The sequence below is a fragment of the Arachis ipaensis genome, chromosome B6 (genome assembly GCF_059453495.1).
Source record: "Arachis ipaensis isolate K30076 ecotype BB chromosome B6, ASM5945349v1, whole genome shotgun sequence".
Taxonomy (NCBI): domain Eukaryota; kingdom Viridiplantae; phylum Streptophyta; class Magnoliopsida; order Fabales; family Fabaceae; genus Arachis; species Arachis ipaensis.
This window is the reverse complement of record NC_142441.1, coordinates 50,887,703-50,910,213: the sequence shown is the minus strand read 5'-3', so window position 1 is coordinate 50,910,213 and position 22,511 is coordinate 50,887,703. Positions and strand designations below refer to the sequence as shown.

General features: G+C 38.8%; 1 non-coding gene across 1 annotated transcript; it reads right to left on the bottom strand.

The window, feature by feature from the left end:
• Positions 1–10,098: 10,098 nt before the first annotated feature.
• LOC148555533 (small nucleolar RNA R71) lies at positions 10,099–10,202 on the bottom strand. Its single transcript, XR_015886385.1, has one exon. It is a non-coding gene; the product is annotated as a small nucleolar RNA R71 (small nucleolar RNA).
• Positions 10,203–22,511: the final 12,309 nt, after the last annotated feature.

Here is a 22,511-nt window from a genome sequence, read left to right as displayed (position 1 = left end):
ACTCCAATAATCACACAGCAACCAAGACTTGGATTCAAAGAAGTGAAGACAACTAACAAGAGCACCAATCCTGTCCCTGATCCAGCAAGCAAGATCAATCAAGCCATTTGCAAAAGGAAGCTTGCTGAGGAAAGGCCAAGGCAAGGGACAGTAGCTGAAACTTCTCCTCCTTTGAAGTCATTTCTCTTAACAAATTGGAAGAAAAGGAAGAAAGTAAAGAACAGGTAGACAGTAGGTACATTTCTTCTCCTTGCTTTGTTTAAATTTCAATAAATTGGCATATGATCACATTCTAAGTTTGGTGTTGCCTTGCAACAAATTGTTTTCAATCCCGTTTGGATGATTGCATCAATTCTACATGAAGTGTCACGCTAAGATTCTAAGTTTGGTGTGCCACTTAATTTTCTATGCAATGAATCCAGCAACATCACTTGTCTGCATAATCATATTGCCTTTTACAGTGTTATTTTTCTTCTTAGTTGGATAATTTTTGTTTTCTCTTTGTTTCATTTATTTACTTATTTTTAATGCTTTCCTTCATTAACTGTTTTTGTTCATACATCACCAAGACATCCTTATTCATAACAGATTCTTCATTTGGTGATTGTATTTAACATATAACAGTTTCTTTTGTTTAGTTTTAGTTCAAATAAATTGACATCGGATTGCATTCTAAGTTTGGTGTTGCTATGCAACACAATTTGCTTCAAATCTTTACTGGATACTTGCATTGATTCCAAGTGAAAGTGTCACACTAAGTTTGGTGTGCCACTTATTCTTTATGCAAAGTATTATACTCACCTTCTTAAGCTTGCAATCACAATGTCTCTGTCTCTTGTGCCTTGATTATTATCTTTAATTTTACTTGCTTGAAACACATGTACTACTAACATTTCTTGTGTAAGACATTCATGATCCATCTTAGCCCCATAGCTACAGTTCTAATAGTTGCTTCAGGATGAGCAAGCATTCTGAGTTTGGTATGGGAAGGAGGAGAATGAGAGGAAAATGACAACAATAGAGAAGATGAACTACAAGGTTGTAAAGTTCCTTTTCCTCTCATTTGTTTCAAGCACTATAAACTGCATGATTGTCTTTACCTTCTCTGTATGCATGTGTGTATGAAAAGGCATAGTTTGATTTCTAATTTGCAACATGGTGCTGTGTCATTATGATTACCAACTTGAGTTTTGTGAATTCAAAAGCAATAAAGTATCATGATCATAAACAAACAAGGAACTAAAGAAAAGTTTAGCATGTGCATACAAGTATTGGAAAGCTAGTATGATTAATTGTTGCTCAATTGCATTGGATTTTATTTAATTGAAGTTTTCATCTAGTACATTTTTTGAAAATCATGAAAACCTTGAAAGAAAAAGCAAAAAAGAGCAAGAAAAGAAAAAGGGAAAGAATGAGAAAGCTGAAAGCTCTGAGTACCAATGGCAATTTATTTGTTAAGTGCTTGTGGTGTTTATGTATCAAGCCAAATGCTTGAAAACAAAACACTTAGAAGTCAAGGTTAGGCTCAAAGTGCAAAAGCACTCCCTCAAAGCTCAAGGCTCTGAGCATCAATGATTAGAGAGTCAAGAAAAGAAAATAAAAATGAGCTTAATGAAGTCCTCTAATCAAATGCTTGTGGTGCTTATGTATCAAGTGGTAATACTTGAAAACAAAGCATTTAGAAGTCGTAGCTTTGTTATCAACTCATGGGGCAAAGCACCCAAAAGGAGAAGCTAATAAGAAAATCAAAAGCTTGTTTCAAGGAAGAAATATAAGAAAAAGATTTCATAAATTGAGCTAGATGGAAGCATCAATCATTTACATTTCTTTTGTGATTGTAGCATGCTTAGAAAACTAGCTTACCATGAACATTGAGTTGCTATTCTTCTTGCCTTGGATTGTCCATCTTTATTGCATGATTCTTTTCTTGCTTGGGGACAAGCAAGGTTTAAGTTTGGTGTTGTGATGACATGTCACCATGTCATGTTTTTCTATACTTTTTCATTTGTTTTCAATAGGTTTTATGCACTTTCTTGAGCCATAAGCAAGCCAATTGGGTAGATTTTCATGTTTCCTTTGATTTAATCAACCATGTATGAATTAATGCAATTTCATGAGGTTTTATGCTATAATTATCACATATTATGAAAGAATGAATATCTCATGATTTTGAGCATAGCTTTGATGTGTTTGGTTGATTAATGATAGGTGAAGAAAGCTAGGAAGGGAGAACAAAAAGTTTGTAGCTCAAACTTTTGGATTAATTGAAAATGAACCAGGAAGCAAAAAGCTGGACCAAAAGTTAGCCCCTAACTTTTTGGCTAACTTTTGGCATGAAAAACACTCCCTGGATGAGCAAAAGTTTGCGCCAACGTTAGCCCCTAACTTTTTGGCTAACGTTGGCGCCATGAGTGTGCAAGGGGTATACTTCCAACAAGAATAACTTGAGCTACAAAGCTCCAAATGAGGTGATTCAAAAAGCAATGGAAAGTAGGAATTAAGAGCTTTCCAGGCATATATGGCACTGCATGGTGAACACTAAAATTGAGGGAGAAAACTGCCCCGCAATGAGCATAAATGAACATGGTGGCAACCGGCAGTGAGGCCAACTGACCTCTGCACCTTCGACGGAGTGTAACTCGAGCTATAGAGCTCCAAATGATGTGCTCCCAACGGAATTGGAAAGTAGACATCCAGGGATTTCTAACAATGTATAATAGTATGGGGTGGACAATATGTTTGAGCCTCCAGAACTGGCATTTTCGACCACGTTTGAGGCAAACTTTACCTCAAACGCTGCACACCAAGGCCAACAACCTTGTCCTTTTCAAAGGAGCATAACTTGAGTTGTAGGATACCAATTGAGGTGATTCAAATTGGGTTAGAAAGCTGACATTCAGAGCTTTCCAACCATATATAATAGTCTATAGTTGGCATGAAATTGGCAACGTTGACAAGAGGACAAAGTAGCACCCCACACATGCACACAAGGGGGCCAACGTTGGAGCAAAAGTTAGACCCCTAACTTTTGCCCCAACGTTGATATCAGCAAAACAAGGGTGCTGATGTGAAAAGTTGGAGAAAAAGTTAGACCCTAACTTTTACTCCAACTTTTACTCAAGCTTTCATGATTCCAACCCGGTTCAATTCAGTTCTTCTCCATACTCCAAGAGCAATTAACCAAGGCCTCTATCAACCCAATTCCATCAAGAGCAAGGGCCCAATTGACACCACTCAAAGGCACAAGAGATAGTTAGAATAGAAATTTCATTTTAATTGTAATTTGTTTTGAATTTCATTTTCATTTTATAAAAATGCCTATATAAGGCATCATTCTCATTTTAGAACAAAAAGCGCGAATAGAGAGAAGGGAGGGTGACTCCACTAGAGAGCTCTCTCTCTCTGAATTTTCATTTTCTGTTTTGAATCTTGGGTTGAGAATTGAAGAAATTCTGTTTCATTCTCACTTTGAGATTTCTCTTGTTCTTCTTCTACAAAATTTCAGTGAATTAAGGATTTGAATCAACCCTCTGTTTACTGCTTTCATCTCTATTTCTTCTGCAAATTGTTTACTGTTGGATCAAGAAAGGAATTGAGATCTAGACTTGGTCTCTAGTCTCATCCAACCCCTGAGATCTTCAACTTTCCTTTAGTTATTGCAATTGAGCTGCATTTCATTTTCTGTTCGGTTCCTCAATTCAATTTACATTAAGCCTGCTGCAAATCTCATTTACTTTCCTGCATGTGTGTTCCTCTGCATTTTACATTTGAGCCACTGTGATCTGAATTTACTTTTCATGCAATTTTAATTTCCTTGCAATTGTTCTAAGCTTTGATTTACTGCTTTCATTTAATTTCCCTGCACCCAGTCCCCTTTACATTTAATGCAATTTTACTTTTCTTGCAATTTAAGATTCTTGCAATTTACATTTCTTGCTCTTTAAGTTACTTGCAATTTTACTTTCTGCACTTTATAATTCCTACAAGTTTACATTCTGTTGGCTTCAATTGTCACTCAAATCACTCAATGTTAGCTTGACTAAACTAATCACCCACTAAAGTTGCTTGATCCATCAATCCCTGTGGGATCGACCTCACTTCCGTGAGTTTTATTACTTGATACGACCCGATGCACTTGCCGGTTAGTTTTGGGTGTTTTGGAGAAATTCGTTTCTCTACGAAAATATCCCATCAGAACACTCAACAAATCCAACAAATCCACCAGCAGGAGCAGCCAACAACAACAACAATGGTCAACCACCAAGGAGAGTATTGGCCTCTTATACATTTGCAAATCCTAGACATTGTGGGAGTAGCATCCTTACCCTAAATGTCAATGCAAATAACTTTGAATTGAAGCCACAACTCATCACATTGGTCCAAAACAACTGCTCTTTTGGAGGAAGGCCACTTGAAGATCCAAACCAACATTTATCCACCTTCTTGAGGATATGTGATACTGTCAAATCTAATGGTGTGCATCCTGACATTTACAAGCTGCTGCTATTCCCATTCTCCCTCAGAGACAAAGCTACTCAGTGGTTGGAGACATTTCCAAGAGAGAGCATCAACACTTGGGAAGATCTAGTGAGCAAGTTCCTTGCCAAATTTTACCCACCTCAGAGGATTATTAGGTTGAAGACTGAAGTACAAACATTTACACAGATGGATACTGAACCTCTTTATGAGGCATGGGAGAGATACAAGGCTCTATTAGGAAGTGCCCTCCCGAAATGTTCAATGAATGAGACATATTGTAGAATTTTTATGAAGGCTTGACATTGAAATCTCAAGAGGCTCTGGATCACTCAGCCAGGGGCTCTTTACAATTGATGAAAACTGTAGAGGAGTCCCAAAATCTCATCAATATGGTGGCTAACAACTAGTATTTCTTTGCTCACCAAAGGCAATGCCAACCATCACAAAGGAAAGGAGTGATGTAGTTGGAAGGAGTGGACTCAATCCTAGCTCAAAACAAAATGATGCAACAGCAAATTCAACAACAATTTGAGCAAATGGCCAAAAGGATTGATAACCTCCAAGTTGCAGCAGTAAATACAAGCTAGCCATCAACCACATGGGGGCAAGGTGAAGAAGCTTGTGAAGATCAACAGCAAGAACAAGTGAATTACATGCACAATCAAGGCTCTGGACACAATGAGGTTTATGGTGACACTTACAACCCCTCCTGGAAGAACCACCCCAACCTCAAATGGGGAGACAATCACACTCAGACTCAACAGCCATGGCAAAGGAATTCAACCCAAAACAGTTGGAAAAACACAAACCACAAAAACCAGCAGAATAATAACCAAAATACATACAGAAAACCATAAAACACTTACCCAAACTCTAACCATCATCCAATCCAATAACCAAGCCACCAATCAAAACACTTACCATCAACCCTCAACATCTCACAACCAACCAATCTCACAAGACTCTCAGAGGATCACCAACTTGGAGCTCTTAATGGAGAAAATGATGAAGCACCAAGAGATGACAACAAAGAATCAGGAAGCTTCCATGAAGAATATGGAGAGGCAGATTGGACAGCTTTTCAAGCAACTTGCTATTGAGAGACCATCAAGCTCATTACCAAGCGACACCATTCCTAATCCAAAAGAGGAGTGCAAAGCTATACAGCTAAGGAGTGGAAAGACATTGGTGGACAACAAAGAAGCAACCAAAAAAGCTATGAACAGCAACAAAGAGCCAACAGAGAAAGAGAAAGCCAGCAACAAGGATGTGACAACAGGCAAGTAGGGTTAAGAAAAGGAAGACCAACCACAAATCTCAAGAAAAAGGAAGGAAGCAATGGAAGAACCAACCAAGGATCATAGGCAAGGAGTGAACTTCACACCTCCATTGCCATATCCCCAAAGGTTCAACAAGGAGACTAAGGACCAACACTTCCCTAAATTTCTTGAAGTCTTCAAGAAATTGGAGATAAACATTCCACTGGCTGAGGCACTAGAGCAGATGCCTCTATATGCGAAATTCTTGAAAGAGCTTATCAATAAAAAGAGGTGGTGGCAAGAGAAGGAAACAGTGCCTCTCACTAAAGAATGCAGGGCATTAATTCAAAAAGGGCTTCCACCCAAACTTGAAGATCCTGGAAGTTTCCTTCTACCTTGTACAATTGGCAGTATGATCATCAACAAGGCAATGTGTGACTTAGGGGCTAGTATCAATCTGATGCCCTCTTCTCTGGTGAGAAAGCTGTGCATAGAGGAAGTGAAGCCAATACAAATGTCTCTAGAATTAGTGGACAAGTCAGTGATCTGTCCCAGGGGTGTGATTGAAAACCTTCTAGTTAAGGTGGATAAATTCATATTCCCTGCAGATTTTGTGGTCTTAGACTCAGATGAGGATGAAGGTGATTCTATTATACTTGGAAGACCATTCTTGGCCATAGCTAGGGCCATTATAGATGTGGAGCAAGGAGAGATGACCCTCAGAATGCATGATGAAAGTATCACTCTGAATGTATTTCCAAAAACATAGCTCATTGATGAAAAGAGGAATTGCATGGAAACTGATAAGGAAGATTTGCAGTAGAAGGAAGGAATCAACAAGACAATCAGTAATTATCTTCCAAAGCAAGAAACAGACAACATAGCAATAAAAAAAGAAAATGAAACTGTGCAGAGTGATGAAGGAAAGCAAGAAGAAATTGAAATGTTAGCTACTGGGAAGGAAAGTCCAAAGATACAGTCTATCGCCAAAAAGGGGGAAGGATCCACACACAGAAAGAAGAAAAGCAAGAAAAGGGTTAAAAAGGGGTGGAAGAACAAAAAGATCCCAACTGAGGGATTCTAAAAAAGGGGATAAAGTTCAGTTGATCTACCAACAACTGGGGCCAAGCCAACAAGCTGATGACTACTACACTGTCAGCAAAATACTCTCACTAGAGCATGCTGAAATTGAGCATCAAAGCACTAAAAGGAAGATCACAGTGAGGGGAGACAAGATGAGACACTACAGTCATCAACCACCCTAATGAGGAGCCAATGTCAAGTTAGTGAAAATAAAAGAGCGCTTGTTGGGAGGCAACCCAACCTGAGGTAGTTTTCTTTTCATAGCTATTTTAATAAAAAGGTTAATTAGCTTTATCAATATTGCAAGAAGCTAAGTTTGGTGTTGCACACCAAAATAATCTAAGGGAGAATGAAGGATTCTAAGTTTGGTGTTCCACCAAAAATCTCATCATAAAATACATTCTCACCTTCTGCATAATGCTAGCTTCAAGCATTTAGATAAACTAGTTAACCAATCTGCTGTGTCCTAGTCTTTTTTGGTTCTATTACCTTTAGCAAAGACAGAAGGGTCTTACACATGGTTAACTTGTTGCATAAGGAGCATTGGCAAGGGATTAAGTTTGGTGTTCACACACCAAAGTAAGTTCAAAAGCCCATAAATAAGCTCTACATACTAACCAGTTGCCTTAAGGGCTTGAGAAGCAAGCAACTTTTAAGACTCATGGAGGAATATGGCCAACATTTGAAGACAATCTGCATTATGACTCAAAAGGGACACAACAGAAGGAAGAATGAAAAGCTACAACCCAACAGGTTGTATTTACAGTTGATCTTTATTGTTGTGAAATGTTGCAATTTAGGGATTCCTTCATGTCTGGCTAAAGTGTTCATTTAGTTGCAAGTGAGAATTTTTGCTGAAGAAAGTAATCTGCAAAATAAGTGTCATCCCTCACTATCTTAGATTTTATTTTGTTTCCCTGCTGCTTGATGCCAAGGCATCTTAGGCTAGTTTCACTAGCATTTTTCTGTTAGTTTTAGTTGTTTTATGCATTTTCTTGAGCTTAAAGTAACCAAGAATGGTTAAAAGAAGAACAAAGCAATGAACCATCCAAACAGTATGATTTTGATGCAAATTCCATGAGTTTTTAGTTATATTACTTGAATGCTATGAATGGAAGATTTCTCATGAAATTTTGCAAGACTTTGATGCAATTGTTTGGATGATTTCAGGGAAGAAGAGGCTAGGCAAGGAAGCAACAAAGTCAATAAAGGAAGCTTGAATATCACATGTGGAGTTTAAGTTCCAGTTTAAGCCTAAACTGGAGCTTAAACGCCAGAATCATGAAGGCTAAGAAATGCTGGAATTGAAGTTTAACCTCCAGTTTAACCTTAAACTGGAGGTTAAACGCCAGAATTAGAATTCCAATCAGGAAGCACTTCCACGTTTAACCTCCAGTTTAACCTTAAACTGGAGGTTAAACGCCAGAAGTGAGAAGAGCACCAGGGGGACTGGATGAAAGGGGAATCCAGCCCCTGAGGGGGCATCGGGGAACTTTGGATCATTTTCTTGAGTTTTGTAATTGAATTCAGAGCTATGACTCACTAAACCCCTTTCATTGGGTTAGGGAGCTCTATTGTAATTCAATGAATCAATAATAGTTTATCTTCTTCTTCAATCTTTTCTCTTGAATTTTGTTAGAAAGCTTCTCGATCTAATTCCATTGGGTAGTTGTCTTGGGAAAGAAACTACCCATAATTGGAATCCTTCGGAACCTTGGGAAAGGAATGGAGGATTCATGCTAGAGAAGCTTTCTCACAGTGAATTGGATTGGGGTTTGGATGGATATTGTGACATGTAATCCTACCAAATTGTGGTTCATGAAACTGTGTGGTATAATCAGTGATCGAGCATCATCTCTTCTTATGAACATTTAAACCAAGGGATTGGGAATTTGTTTGTTTTTAGAGAGAATTGGTGAGCCAAGGGATTGGGATCCAATCATATAAGATTGCCAAGCAAAATTCAATGAACGCATTGCTTGAGGAAGAGATAAACATGTTTTGATTCGGACATCTCAATATCTCCTATAACCCAATGAATTCCCCATTTCTAATTTCCACTTTCTCTTTACATTCTGCAATTACATTCATGCAATCACCCCCATTCCCTTTTAATTTCAGCAATCTAGCTTCTGCTCTTTAATTCATGCAATTTAAGATTCCGCCATTTAAATTTCTTGTCATTTACGTTTCCCGCCAATTTTACATTCCGCAATTCTCATCTAAATCTTGATTCCGCTCAACTAGAACAAACTTCTAATCCGAATTGCTCACTCAACCAATCCTTGTGGGATTCGACCTCACTCTATTGTGAGTTTTTACTTGACGATAACCGGTGCACATGCCGGAAGGAATTTTGCCGATCGTGCAATTTCCTAAATCGTAGCATAACAAGTTTATGCGCATCAAGTTTATGGCGCCGTTGCCGGGGATTGGTTTTCGATTGACAATTCTCAAATTGGAAGTTAACTAGATTGAGCATTTTTTTTTTGTTTTGATTAATTCAGTACAAGTTACTTGTTGAATTTTAATTTCTGCACTCGGTTACATGCTTCTTTCTTTATGCCTTTAAATTCAAGCAACTAACTCACTGACTCACTAACTGTTTGAATTAATTCCTCAATTGCTCTAACCATACTCTTCCATTAACCAAGAGTATTTCACTTGTTTGTTGCCTGTGCTGTGTTCTTGTATGACAGGTAGGAGAGGAGAAACATCAACTCCTCCATATACCGAACCAGAGAGGACCCTTCATAGACTGAGAAGGGAAGCAAGAGGGAAGAGAGTACTGAGAGAAGAGGAATCTGAAGGAGAATCTGAGGACAATTTTGAGGAAGCTTTAGATCTCAACATGGATAGAGAAGTTCACAACCATGAGAGAGCTGATGGAAACAATGCCATTCCTGAGAGAAGGGTTCTTAGTTCATACATAAACCCAACCTCTGGGAATTGTGGTAGCAGCATCCAGAAACCACCCATTCAGGCCAACAATTTTGAACTCAAACCACAGCTAATATCACTTGTGGAGAATCATTGTTCATTTGGTGGGAGTGCTAATAAAGATCCCAACCAACATCTCACAAAATTCCTGAGAATTTGTGACACTGTGAAGTCCAATGGAGTCCAGGAAGATGCCTATAAACTGCTTTTGTTCCCATTTTCACTTAGGGACAAAGCAGCTAAGTGGCTGGAATCATTCCCAAGGGGGAGTCTAACAACATGGGATGAGGTGGAAAGCAAGTTTCTGGCACGTTTCTACCACCCACAAAAGGTCAATAGGCTTCGATCTGAGGTTCAGACTTTTAGACAACAAGATGGTGAAACTCTCTACGAGGCATGGGAGAGATTCAAGGATTTGACAAGGAAATGCCCACCAGACATGTTCCATGATTGGGTGCAATTGCATATTTTCTATGATGGACTCTCTTATGAATCAAGGAAGGCTGTAGACCATTCATCAGGAGGTTCATTGAACAGGAAAAAGACTGTGGAAGAAGCCATTGAAGTGATTGAGACAGTGGCTGAGAATGAGTACTACTATGCATCAGAGAGGCACAACACTAAGGGAGTCATGGAGCTGAACCATGTTGATACAATTCTAGCCCAAAACAAGGTGTTTGCCAAGCAACTAGCAGAGCTTACCAGGCAATTAGAAACAAAGCAAGTGGCTGCAATACACACACAAGATCAAGAGGAAGTAAGCATTGAAGGAGGTGATTGGGAAGAGGCCAACTATGTGGGAAACCAACAAAGGCAATCATATGATCCACATTCCAACACTTACAACCCAGGATGGAAAAATCACCCAAACTTTGGGTGGGGGAACCAACAAACCCAACCACAAAATCACAAACCTTACAACCACAACCAACATAACAATTCCACATACCAAAACTCCAACCAAAGATCATACCAAGCCACACAAAACACTTACTCCCAACCACCATATCATGGCCAAAATAATCAACCTACCCAACCTAATCCGAACCAACAATTTCAAGATCAATTAAACCGGATAGAAGGAATGATGGCAACCATGAGTCAAGACATAATTGAATTGAAAAGCTTCAGGGATGATGTGAGAACTACCTTAAGAAACCATGGTGAAAAACTCAAGAGGATGGAGTCTCAAGTAGGAGAGCTATCTCAACAGGTCCCCAAATCAACTGCAGTGTTCCCTAGTGACACAGAAAAGAATCCTAAAGGGGAACAAAAGAGAGTGAGATGGGAAGAATGCAAGGCCATCACCATATTGAAGGAAGTCTCAGAAGAAGAAGGAATCAGGCCCTCAGAGCAGGAGCTAGAAACCTTGAAGGAAGGTGTGGAAGAAGCTAAGCAGGAAAGTGAAACTAAGCAAGCCAAGGAACTGCAAAAAGGCACGATGGAAACATACCAACCAAAAGCACCATTTCCTCAGAGGTTAGGAGGAGGTGAAAAAAGGAAAACCTATTCAAGGTTTTTAGAGACATTTAAGTCTCTCCATATCAATATTCCCTTTCTTGAGATTCTCCATCAAATGCCTACACACATCAAGTATTTAAAGGAATTGTTGAGCAAGAAAAGAGTTTTGAAGGGAGGACAAACGGTAACAATGAACAAAGAATGCAGTGCTCTGATCAAGAAAGACACAGTCTCTAAGAAAACAGACCCAGGAAGTTTTCATATTCCTTGCATCATAGGAGAAACAAAAATTGACAGAGGATTCTGTGATCTAGGAGCTAGCATAAATGTGATGCCTCTAACTCTTATGAAGAGGCTACAACTGAATGAGGTGAGATCCACTGATATAATCATACAACTGTCTGACAAAACTCAGAAGCAAGCTGAAGGGGTAGTTGAGAATGTGCTGGTGAAAGTGGGAGATTATTACTTCCCCACAGACTTTGTCATTTTGGACATGGAGGAAAGCTACCTACACCCTATCATTCTGGGAAGACCATTTCTAGCCACTACTAGAGCGCTCATAGATGTAGAACAAGGAGAGCTAATTCTGAGAATACATGATGAACAGCTCATTTTCAAAGTTTTCAAACCTGCACCTGAGCCTGAACCAGAACCTGAAAAGCCTAAGGATGATAGTAGCCATCTGTGTTTGGAGGAAAGTAATCCAGCAGCTGAAACTCTAAAACAGTCTTTGAAAGGCAAACAAGAATTGCAAGAGTTAAAGCCACAAGAATCAATAGAAACAGATCAGAAGGATCCTCCTAGCATAAGGGTCAATGAAGAAAGCTTCAAGAGAAAGGGAGGAATTGTAAAGAAATTGCCAAGAGGGTGGAGAAACAAGAAAATTCCCACTGAAGGTTTCTCTCCGGGAGATAAAGTGATATCAAGCCATTATCTGCCAATTCCACCTGGCCTCAAAACCATTCCTTCCCAGCTCCCTCAAGTGTTCACAATCAGGAAAGTTCTTTCTATGGAACATTTAGAAATCAGGAAGGAATCAAGCGGGGACGTTTTCATAGTGAGAGGAGAAGACGTCAAGCACTACAATCCACCCTAACAAGGGACAACCGTCAAGCTAGTGACGTTAAAGAAGCGCTTCATGGGAGGCAACCCATGTTTTTAATATCCTTACTCTTTATTGTTTTGTTTTGCATCTAATAAAGCATGGTTTCTTATGCATGAACTTGAATCCTCAGGACAACTGCTAAAAGAGTGCACTAAACATTGCATAGAAAATACAATTTGTCTCTAAGTTTGGTGTGCCTGAGGGCACCCCAAACTTTATTCAAAATGCATTCAATTTTTCATGCAAAGAGCACAACCAAACATTAAGTTTGGTGTTCCTCTTTGAACACGGTTCATGAAAAGCAAGAAGTTCCTCTGGGTTTCGAAATTCATGACAAGTAAACCATTCGCATGTTTTAATACTTTGGTTTCAATTACTTAGGGTAGTAACTTTGTTTAGAATCAAAGAGCCAAAGTGACTATGATTTATTAGAATTATGCACATTCATTAAGGACAACCAATATGATTTCATGTCATTAGGAGACTTTACCAAACACTAAGTTTGGTGTCCAATAATAAGTGTGCATACATACAAAAGTCACGGCTATAAGCTCATGAAGTCAATCATTGATTTACATGTGCAAGTACTATTCATCATTCACATGGACCGAAAAATGATAGCAAACTTGTTTGTTTGTGCAGGTACAAAAGCAAAGACAAAAATGGAGGAAAAAGACAAAGGGAGGTACGGTGCTTGGTCAAAAAGAAAGTTCACAAGTCTTTGAAGCTAACACATGGGAAAAGGAAGTTCTGCAAGAAAAGATTGCTACATGTACAACCTAATGCACCCAGAATACTTCCAAGAAAATGAAAAGCAATTCGTCCTTCTCCCTAATTCATATATTTACCATCAAGCCACCCTTCACAAACCACCCTAGCCGTCCATTTTTCACTTAAGGGCCCTATAAAGAACCACTTGGGGAACGAGTTCAACACCACCAAATCTCCTTCATGCACATTTTCTTCATCATAGCACAAACTATCTCTTGCCGAAAACAACCTCCCCACATTTCCAACAACACTTCTTGCTTCACCTTGTCAACTTTAGCTTGTCACTTACCCCAAAACTAAAGAACCAATGGCAGCTTCATCTAGCCACAAAAGAAGAAAAGACAAGCAACCAATGGAGGAGAACAGGGAATTCGATACAAGGAGATACAAATCAGTTTTCCATGAGATTCAAGCCGAATGGATGAGACCTAAAAGGGTACTAGCTGAGGTTCCCTTTGATCTTGAAAAGGATGAGTTCCCAGGTGTTTGGGAGAAGATCAAAAAGAGGAAGTGGGAGCTCCTGACTAAGCCAATCACTAAAATCAACATCAACTTGGTGAAGGAGTTCTATGCAAATGCAGTGAGGGAAGACTCAACCAAGAAACCCACATACAAAAGCTATGTGAGAGGGGTGGAAGTTGACTTCAGCCCCAAGGCAATCATGAAAACTCTTGGCCTGAAAAACATACATTTCAGCCAAGCAAGTTATGAGGAAAGGATGATAGGAGAACCTGACTACACGACTATTGCTGAAGATCTTTGTGCCATCAGAGCTGAATGGGTGAGAAAAACAAGAGGGGCTCCAAGAGTCTTGAGAAGGGGAGACCTAACACCTGAAGCTAAAGGGTGGTATGCAATAGTTAGGAGATCCATCCTACCCACTGCAAACTCTTCAGAAATAGTCCCTAAAAGAGCCATCTTGCTTCATTGCATTATGGTGGGAGGGGAGATCAAAGTTCATAAACTCATTGCTGAACAGATACAAGAGTTTAGTGAGAAAAGTGACCCTGAATCCTGGCTCCACTTCCCTAGCACCATCATTAGACTATGCATCGATGCCCAAGTACCACTTGAAGATGAAAGACCTAATTGGCTATATCCGGGATCGGCCATAACTGCGTACAGAATGACTCTTGGCCCAACTCCTCCAAGACATACAAAAAGAAGAAATGAAGAAGGGCAACAAGCGGAAGAAGAGCAAGAAGCTGAACAAGAAGGACAGGAAGGAGAAGATAGAGAAGAAGAGCAAGAAGAGCAAGCAATTCCAGAAAGAAGACAACGAACTCCTAGAGACCCCATGGATATGAGCAGAATGTAGGAATTCATGGAAGGAATGTCTCAACAATACATGAGGTCTCAGGAGAGACAAGAGGACTTTCACCTAAAAATGATGGATATGCAAAGGAACTTTGAATCAAGATTCTTAGATCTGCAAAGGGAACAGAATTTACACTTACAGGAATCCTTCAGCCACATATGCCAACACCAAGATGCCAATGTCTTGGCAATCAAGGAAGCCACCACTTTACAGAATGCAAGATACTCAGTCCAAGCTGATTACAACATCAGTTCGCAAATCAAGCTTAACTACATAGGGGAACATCTACACAAGATGGACCCAGCATTCCCAGCTTTTGATGAGTATTTCAAAGGAAGGAAAGAAGGAGAAATAAACAAGGCAATGATCCTTGAAAAAGGAGTGGAAGAAACAATGAAAAAAGCTGGATTCTGGAAAAAGCTCATGAGAAAAGACAAAGGAAGCACAAGTGGTCAAAAAGAGGCAGGAAGCAAGAAGAAGCAGGATCCTAAGAATTAAGAAGAACCAAGCAATAAATAAGAGGTGGTCTCGTTCCTTAATAATCAAATGATAATTGGTGAATTGTCTTTATGAGCTTTCTTTCATTATGAGTCATTTAAGTTTTAATGTGAAGTCTCTAGTATGTGTGTCTGTTTATTGCTTTGAATAAAGTGAATACCTAGATGTTTGGATATAACTCGACCTTCTTAAACAAATGCTTGCCATGCTTGTTTTGTTTCCAAAAATAAAAGAAAAGTTGAACAAAAGTAACTTGGCTCAATTAGTGACAGATCAAGTAGAATTAAGTGGTGGTATGCATGCTTGATTGTTTAGTCAGATCACTAAAAATAGAGTGTAGAATTATCATTTTTTGTGTAGAAATTGAAAACTGTCTATGGATCTTGATGAATAAATGTCTTTGGCCATGAAAAAGAAAGAAAAAGAAGAAGAAAAAGCCACTGAAAAAGGGTAACCAAAAAGCAAGAAAATTGAGAAAATAAGCTAGGCACCAATGGTTTGAACTTCTGAGACAAATGCCTGTGGTGTTTATGTATTAAGGATATGCTTGGATGAATAGGTTCTGAGGAGTGTTTCAACACTTGGTAACTTGGGTTAACTAACCCGGGATTATCAACCAAAAGTCCATTATCAAGAGCAACCTAAATACAAAACATTTAGTCACACAAAGAGGTGCTGGGCACCAATGTCTCAAGAAGAAATGTGAACTAAAATGCCTGAAGTGGATATGTGTAGTGCACTGATAAGAAAAAGAAAATGCCAAAGGCTTGTGCAACACATGACACCAAGCAAGCAAGGAGCAAAGGAGCTCTAAGAAAAACAAAAGAAAAACAAAGAAGAGAAAAGTGCCAAGGACATAAGAATAACAAGAGGCCATAGCAGTGTTTGATGGATGCAATAAAAAAAGTGATAATCTTACCTGATAAGAATAAAAAAAGTGATGCTGCAACTTTCTGCATAAAACCCTTTTGATGAACTTCAAATGCTTGCTAATATAGCCAATGTAATTGCTTTCCGTTTCATACTTTCTTCTCAAATAACTCAGGACTTGCTTAGGGACAAGCAAGTATTAAGTTTGGTGTTGTGATGCCAAGGCATCTTAGGCTAGTTTCACTAGCATTTTTCTGTTAGTTTTAGTTGTTTTATGCATTTTCTTGAGCTTAAAGTAACCAAGAATGGTTAAAAGAAGAACAAAGCAATGAACCATCCAAACAGTATGATTTTGATGCAAATTCCATGAGTTTTTAGTTATATTACTTGAATGCTATGAATGGAAGATTTCTCATGAAATTTTGCAAGACTTTGATGCAATTGTTTGGATGATTTCAGGGAAGAAGAGGCTAGGCAAGGAAGCAACAAAGTCAATAAAGGAAGCTTGAATATCACATGTGGAGTTTAAGTTCCAGTTTAAGCCTAAACTGGAGCTTAAACGCCAGAATCATGAAGGCTAAGAAATGCTGGAATTGAAGTTTAACCTCCAGTTTAACCTTAAACTGGAGGTTAAACGCCAGAATTAGAATTCCAATCAGGAAGCACTTCCACGTTTAACCTCCAGTTTAACCTTAAACTGGAGGTTAAACGCCAGAAGTGAGAAGAGCACCAGGGGGACTGGATGAAAGGGGAATCCAGCCCCTGAGGGGGCATCGGGGAACTTTGGATCATTTTCTTGAGTTTTGTAATTGAATTCAGAGCTATGACTCACTAAACCCCTTTCATTGGGTTAGGGAGCTCTATTGTAATTCAATGAATCAATAATAGTTTATCTTCTTCTTCAATCTTTTCTCTTGAATTTTGTTAGAAAGCTTCTCGATCTAATTCCATTGGGTAGTTGTCTTGGGAAAGAAACTACCCATAATTGGAATCCTTCGGAACCTTGGGAAAGGAATGGAGGATTCATGCTAGAGAAGCTTTCTCACAGTGAATTGGATTGGGGTTTGGATGGATATTGTGACATGTAATCCTACCAAATTGTGGTTCATGAAACTGTGTGGTATAATCAGTGATCGAGCATCATCTCTTCTTATGAACATTTAAACCAAGGGATTGGGAATTTGTTTGTTTTTAGAGAGAATTGGTGAGCCAAGGGATTGGGATCCAATCATATAAGATTGCCAAGCAAAATTCAATGAACGCATTGCTTGAGGAAGAGATAAACATGTTTTGATTCGGAGATCTCAATATCTCCTATAACCCAATGAATTCCCCATTTCTGATTTCCACTTTCTCTTTACATTCTGCAATTACATTCATGCAATCACCCCCATTCCCTTTTAATTTCAGCAATCTAGCTTCTGCTCTTTAATTCATGCAATTTAAGATTCCGCCATTTAAATTTCTTGTCATTTACGTTTCCCGCCAATTTTACATTCCGCAATTCTCATCTAAATCTTGATTCCGCTCAACTAGAACAAACTTCTAATCCGAATTGCTCACTCAACCAATCCTTGTGGGATTCGACCTCACTCTATTGTGAGTTTTTACTTGACGATAACCGGTGCACATGCCGGAAGGAATTTTGCCGATCGTGCAATTTCCTAAATCGTAGCATAACAAGTTTATGCGCATCACTGCTTAAATAAAAGAAAAAAATGGTTGATTTAGAAAAGTAATTGTTCAATGTTGAAAAAGTTAGAATGAAAATTAGTCGTGGTATGTGTTTGATTCAATTGTTAGCTCACAAAATAAATGCTGCATAATGACATGTTCCTTGAAGCCTAAGCTAGTTTGCTGCTATAATCTTTCAATTAATGAAATTCCCTTGAGAATGAATCAAAACAAAGAGAAAAAGAAAAAGAAAAGCCATGAATTGGCAAAGAAACAAACAATAAGGCTAAACACCAATAGCTTGGACCCTAGGACACATGCCTGTGGTGTTTTTGTACTAGGATATGCTTGGACAAGTAGGTTCTGAGGAGTATTTCAAAACTTGGCCACTTAGATCAGCTGATTTGGGATTGCCAACTGAAAGTGCACAATAAAGAGCAACCTAGCTACAAAACATTTAGTAATCCAAAGAGATGCTGGGCATCAATGATCCTAGGAAGGAAATGGGAGCCATGTATCTGTGGTGAAGAAATGTTGAGCAAAACTAAGCCAAAGGCTGCTGCAACATTTGCAACCAAGCCTTCAATGAACAATAAGCTCTAAGCACAAATAAAGAAGGAAAAGCTAGCAAGGGATTAAGAAAAAAGTAAAGCATTGTAGCAGCAACCTTAGTAAACCTTTGAGGAAACATTGTTTATATAGCAGCAAGTAATAAATGAGCTACCATTGTCTGCATAAAACCCCATGAACCAAGTTCAACTATCTGCTAAATAAGAACATGCATACTTCTCTGTTTCAATTCATTTTCTCTTATGATTAGTGCTTGCTTGGGGACAAGCAAGTTTTAAGTTTGGTGTTGTGATGACAAGTCATCATATGCTAGCTTTTCAAGCAAATTTCACTTGTTTCATTAGTTTTAATGCACTTTCTTACATTGTAAGTTAGTAATCTGGAGTGGAATTGCATGGTTTCTTTGAATCAATCAACCACCCTTTAATTGGCACAAAATCATAAGGTTTAAGCTTGAATTAATTGGTTTTTAAATGAATTTTAAACCTTGTGAATTTAGTGATACTTTGATTGGTTGTTTTGATCACTTGTAGGTGAAGAAATGGTGGAAAAGGAAATTTTGGGCACGCTTTGAAGATTAAGCACGCTTTGGAACTTTAGGCCACGCTTTTGAAAGCATGGCCCATGACCATGAAGCCATGACATGCATTAATGCCTTATGCATGAATTTGTTATTGATAAATCAAAGCATGCATGCATTGGAAATTCAAGCTTTACGGCATTAATGAAAGCATGCCATTCATTTGATTTATTGATACAATCATTGGAATTAAAGAATGAATGAAATGCATGCATTGTTAAAGCCAATAAAAGAATGCATTATTATTAAAACAAATGGCTTTAACGTGAATGCATTGGCATTAATTAATTAAGCCAATGAATGCCATGTCCAATGAAAGCATGCAAACTTTAATTACTAATGCAATGAACAAATAAAGCTTACGGCTAATGCATTGGCATTATGAATTAAAGTAAAGAAAAGCATGCAAAAGCCAATTGGCCAATGCATTAGCAATTAATCAATAAATCAAATGAAAGCATCAACAAGGAAAGCTCAGCTCTCTACAAGAACCGAGCGCTACAAGCAAGGAGGAAGCAAGGCAAACTTCAAAGCTCAGCTCTTGCCAAGAGCTTTGCCAAGAGCTTTATCGGGCATGCTTCAAAGAAAATCAAGGAAGAAAAGCTTGCCAATGCACTCACCAAGGTTTGAACTCATGGACAGGGGGGAGGGGACAACGCTACCTCACAAGAAAAACAAGCCAAAATTAGCTTGTTTTCACTCCATGGGATTCGAACCAAGGGCTTCAGGGAAGCAAGGACTTAAGCGCTACTCATGTGCCAAGGAAAATGACCAGCAAGTGCTCTCCCTGGGTGTCGAACGTGGGACCTCACCAAGGATGAGGAGAAAGCTCTTGCCAAGAGCTTAGAGCTCTTGCAAAGAGCTTTACTTCCTTGTAACAAGAAGAAAGGCGCGCTACAATTGACAAGGAAGGCACCAAGCTCGGCTCTTGCAAGCACCCGAGCCTAGCCCTGGGAGCAACACCCATGGGATAGGAAATTCACCAAAAATTCAAATTAAATCCATTTCTTCACCAAATTTAGAAGCCCACCCAAATTCTTAGATCCAAATTAAGAAGTGTATAAATAGAAGCTAGTTTGATTTAGAAAGGACCTTTTTCTTCTTTGAGAATTTTTATTTGTAATTTGAAGAGTTTTTACTTTGATTTTGGATCTTAGAGAATTTGGAAGGAGAATTGATCTCTCTTCTTCCTTGTTCTTGCTTTTGCACTCTTTACTCTTAGTCTTGAGTCTTGGGTGTTGAGAATTGAGGAAATTCTGTCTCAATCTTACCTTGAGATCTCTTTGTTCCTTTCTCTGCATAATTCAAGATTTGGTGATTTGAATGCAAGTTTCTTTACTGTTTTGATCTTTAATTTGTTTGCAATTGTTCTTTGAGTTGGAACAAGGAAGGCAGTGAGATCTAAACTTGGATTTCTAGTCTCTTGATCCCTGAGATCTGCATTTTCATTTTAGTTCATCTGCTGAATGCTTCTTCAAGCTAATTTACTTTTCTGTTTGAGATCTACTTCAATTCAATTCATCTTCTACTCTTCTACTTGTTGTAATTTACTTGTGATTGTTTAATTTCTGCACTCCCAGTCCCCAAATCCTTTTATTATTCAAGCCATTTACATTTCTTGCATTTTAAGTTTTAGTTATTTACATTTCTTGCAATTTAGGTTTCTGTAATTTACATTACTTACACTTTAAGATTCAGATCTTTTAATTTTTTTGCACTTTAAATTCTTGTTAATTATCCCTCTCCATTTAAATTTCATGTAATTTAGCTTCTGTTGGATACAAATCACTCAAATCAACTCTTGTTCGCTTGACTAAATCAACCACCTAACTAAAATTGCTCAATCCTTCAATCCCTGTGGGATTGACCTCACTCATGTGAGTTATTATTACTTGATGCGACCTGGTCCACTTGCCGGTGAGTTTTGTGATGGATCATTTTCCACACATCAATGGTCAGTCAAACAACAGGCCTCTCTTCTTCAACAGGAAGAACTACGATTACTGAAAAAAGAGGATGCAAATTTTCATTCAATCTGTAGACTACAACATATGGAAGATAGTGGTGAATAGTCCTAAAATCCCCACAAAGACAAGTGCTGATGGAGTTGTGACTCCAAAGGTGGATGCCGAATGGAATGATGATGATAAAAAGAAGGTGGAGCTAAATGCTAAAACTATTAACTTGCTACACTGTGCTATCATCTTTGAGGATTACCGAAAGGTGTCTAGATACAAGTCGACAAAAGAAATCTGGAAGAAATTGCAGGTCACACGCGAAGGTACCAAACAATTCAAAGAAACAAGGATTGATATGCTACGAAAAGAGTACGAGATGTTTACCATGAGGAATGGAGAAATCATTGATGAAATGTTTGAGAGATTCTCAATCATTATCAACAGCCTTGATGCTATGGGCTTAATGATGAGCAGATATTTTATACGCTTTTTGGCCTTATTTTCATATAGTTTTTATTATGTTTTATTATATTTTCATAGGTTTTAGTGAAAAATTCATATTTTTGGATTCTACTATGAGTTTGTGTGTTTTATGATGATTTCAGGTATTTTCTGGCTGAAATTGAGGAGCTTGAGCAAAGGTTTAATTCAGAGACAGAGAAAGCACTGCAGATGCTGTCAAGATCTGACCTCTATGCACTCGAAAGAGCTTTTCTGGAGCTACAGAAGTCTAAATGGCGTGCTCTTAACGGCTATGGAAAGTGAACATCCAGGGCTTTCCAAAAATATTTAATAGTCCATACTTTGCTTTGGAAATGAAGGCCCAAAACTGGCGTTCAACGCTAGCTACTGCCCCATTCCTGGTGTTCAACGCCCACAAGGGGGTGACTGGCGTCCAACGCCCGTAAGGGGGTCCCTAGCCAACGTTCAACGCCCCTAAGGGACCCTAGCTCATGGGAACTCTCAAGCTCAGCCCAAACACTCACCAAGTGGGCCTCATAAGTGGATTTTTGCACCTCTAAGTCTAGTTTGTCATATTTCTGTAATTCATAGTTATTATCTTAGTATATATAGAACAAAGGTCACCATTGTTAGGGATCTTTGCCCCATTCAAACCTTTAATTGTATTCTCTGCACAGCATGAGTCACTAAACCTCCTAGGTTTAGGTTAGGAGCTCTGCTGATTTTCATCGATTAATAAAAGTACTACTGTTCTATTCAATTCATGCGTGACTCTATTTTAAGATGTATCTTCATTCTTCAACCTTATGAATGAGATGATTCGTGACAATCATCCTCATTCTACATGGGTTCACTGTGAGTCCTTGACCGAAGATCACTGAACCACAAGCTTGATTATACATCTCATAGACAGCTAATCCACGACTTCGTTGGGGACTTCTCGAAACATCAGTTCAACCGAGGTATAGGGAGATTAGGATCTTTGTGGTAGAGGCTAGAACCAAAGGCGCAACATTCTCTGATCTGGAAGATTCGACCTTGTCTGTGGCATTTTGAGTAGGGTCATCAAGGAGATGAACTACAGGAGCTTCACCCTCATTCAAATTGGGCGCACACTAAACCTGGCGTTCAGCCTGAGAGAGGAAGATTGGCGGCCATTGAACCGATGTTGATCACTTACAGCCTGCCATGGAAAGAACCACTCACAGTTGGAGAAGATAGTAAGATAGGTTGATGGTGCGGGAAATTGTGATTACACTTTTCACAACTCTGCACAACTAACCAACAAGTGCACTGGGTCGTCCAAGTAATACCTTACGTGAGTAAGGGTCGATCCCACGGAGATTGTCGGCTTGAAGCAAGCTATGGTTATTTTGTAAATCTTAGTCAGGAGATTAATGATAATAGTGGTTATATTTATGAAAATAAATAACATGAAATAAACTGTACTTGTGATTCAGTAATGGGGAACAGGTTGAGG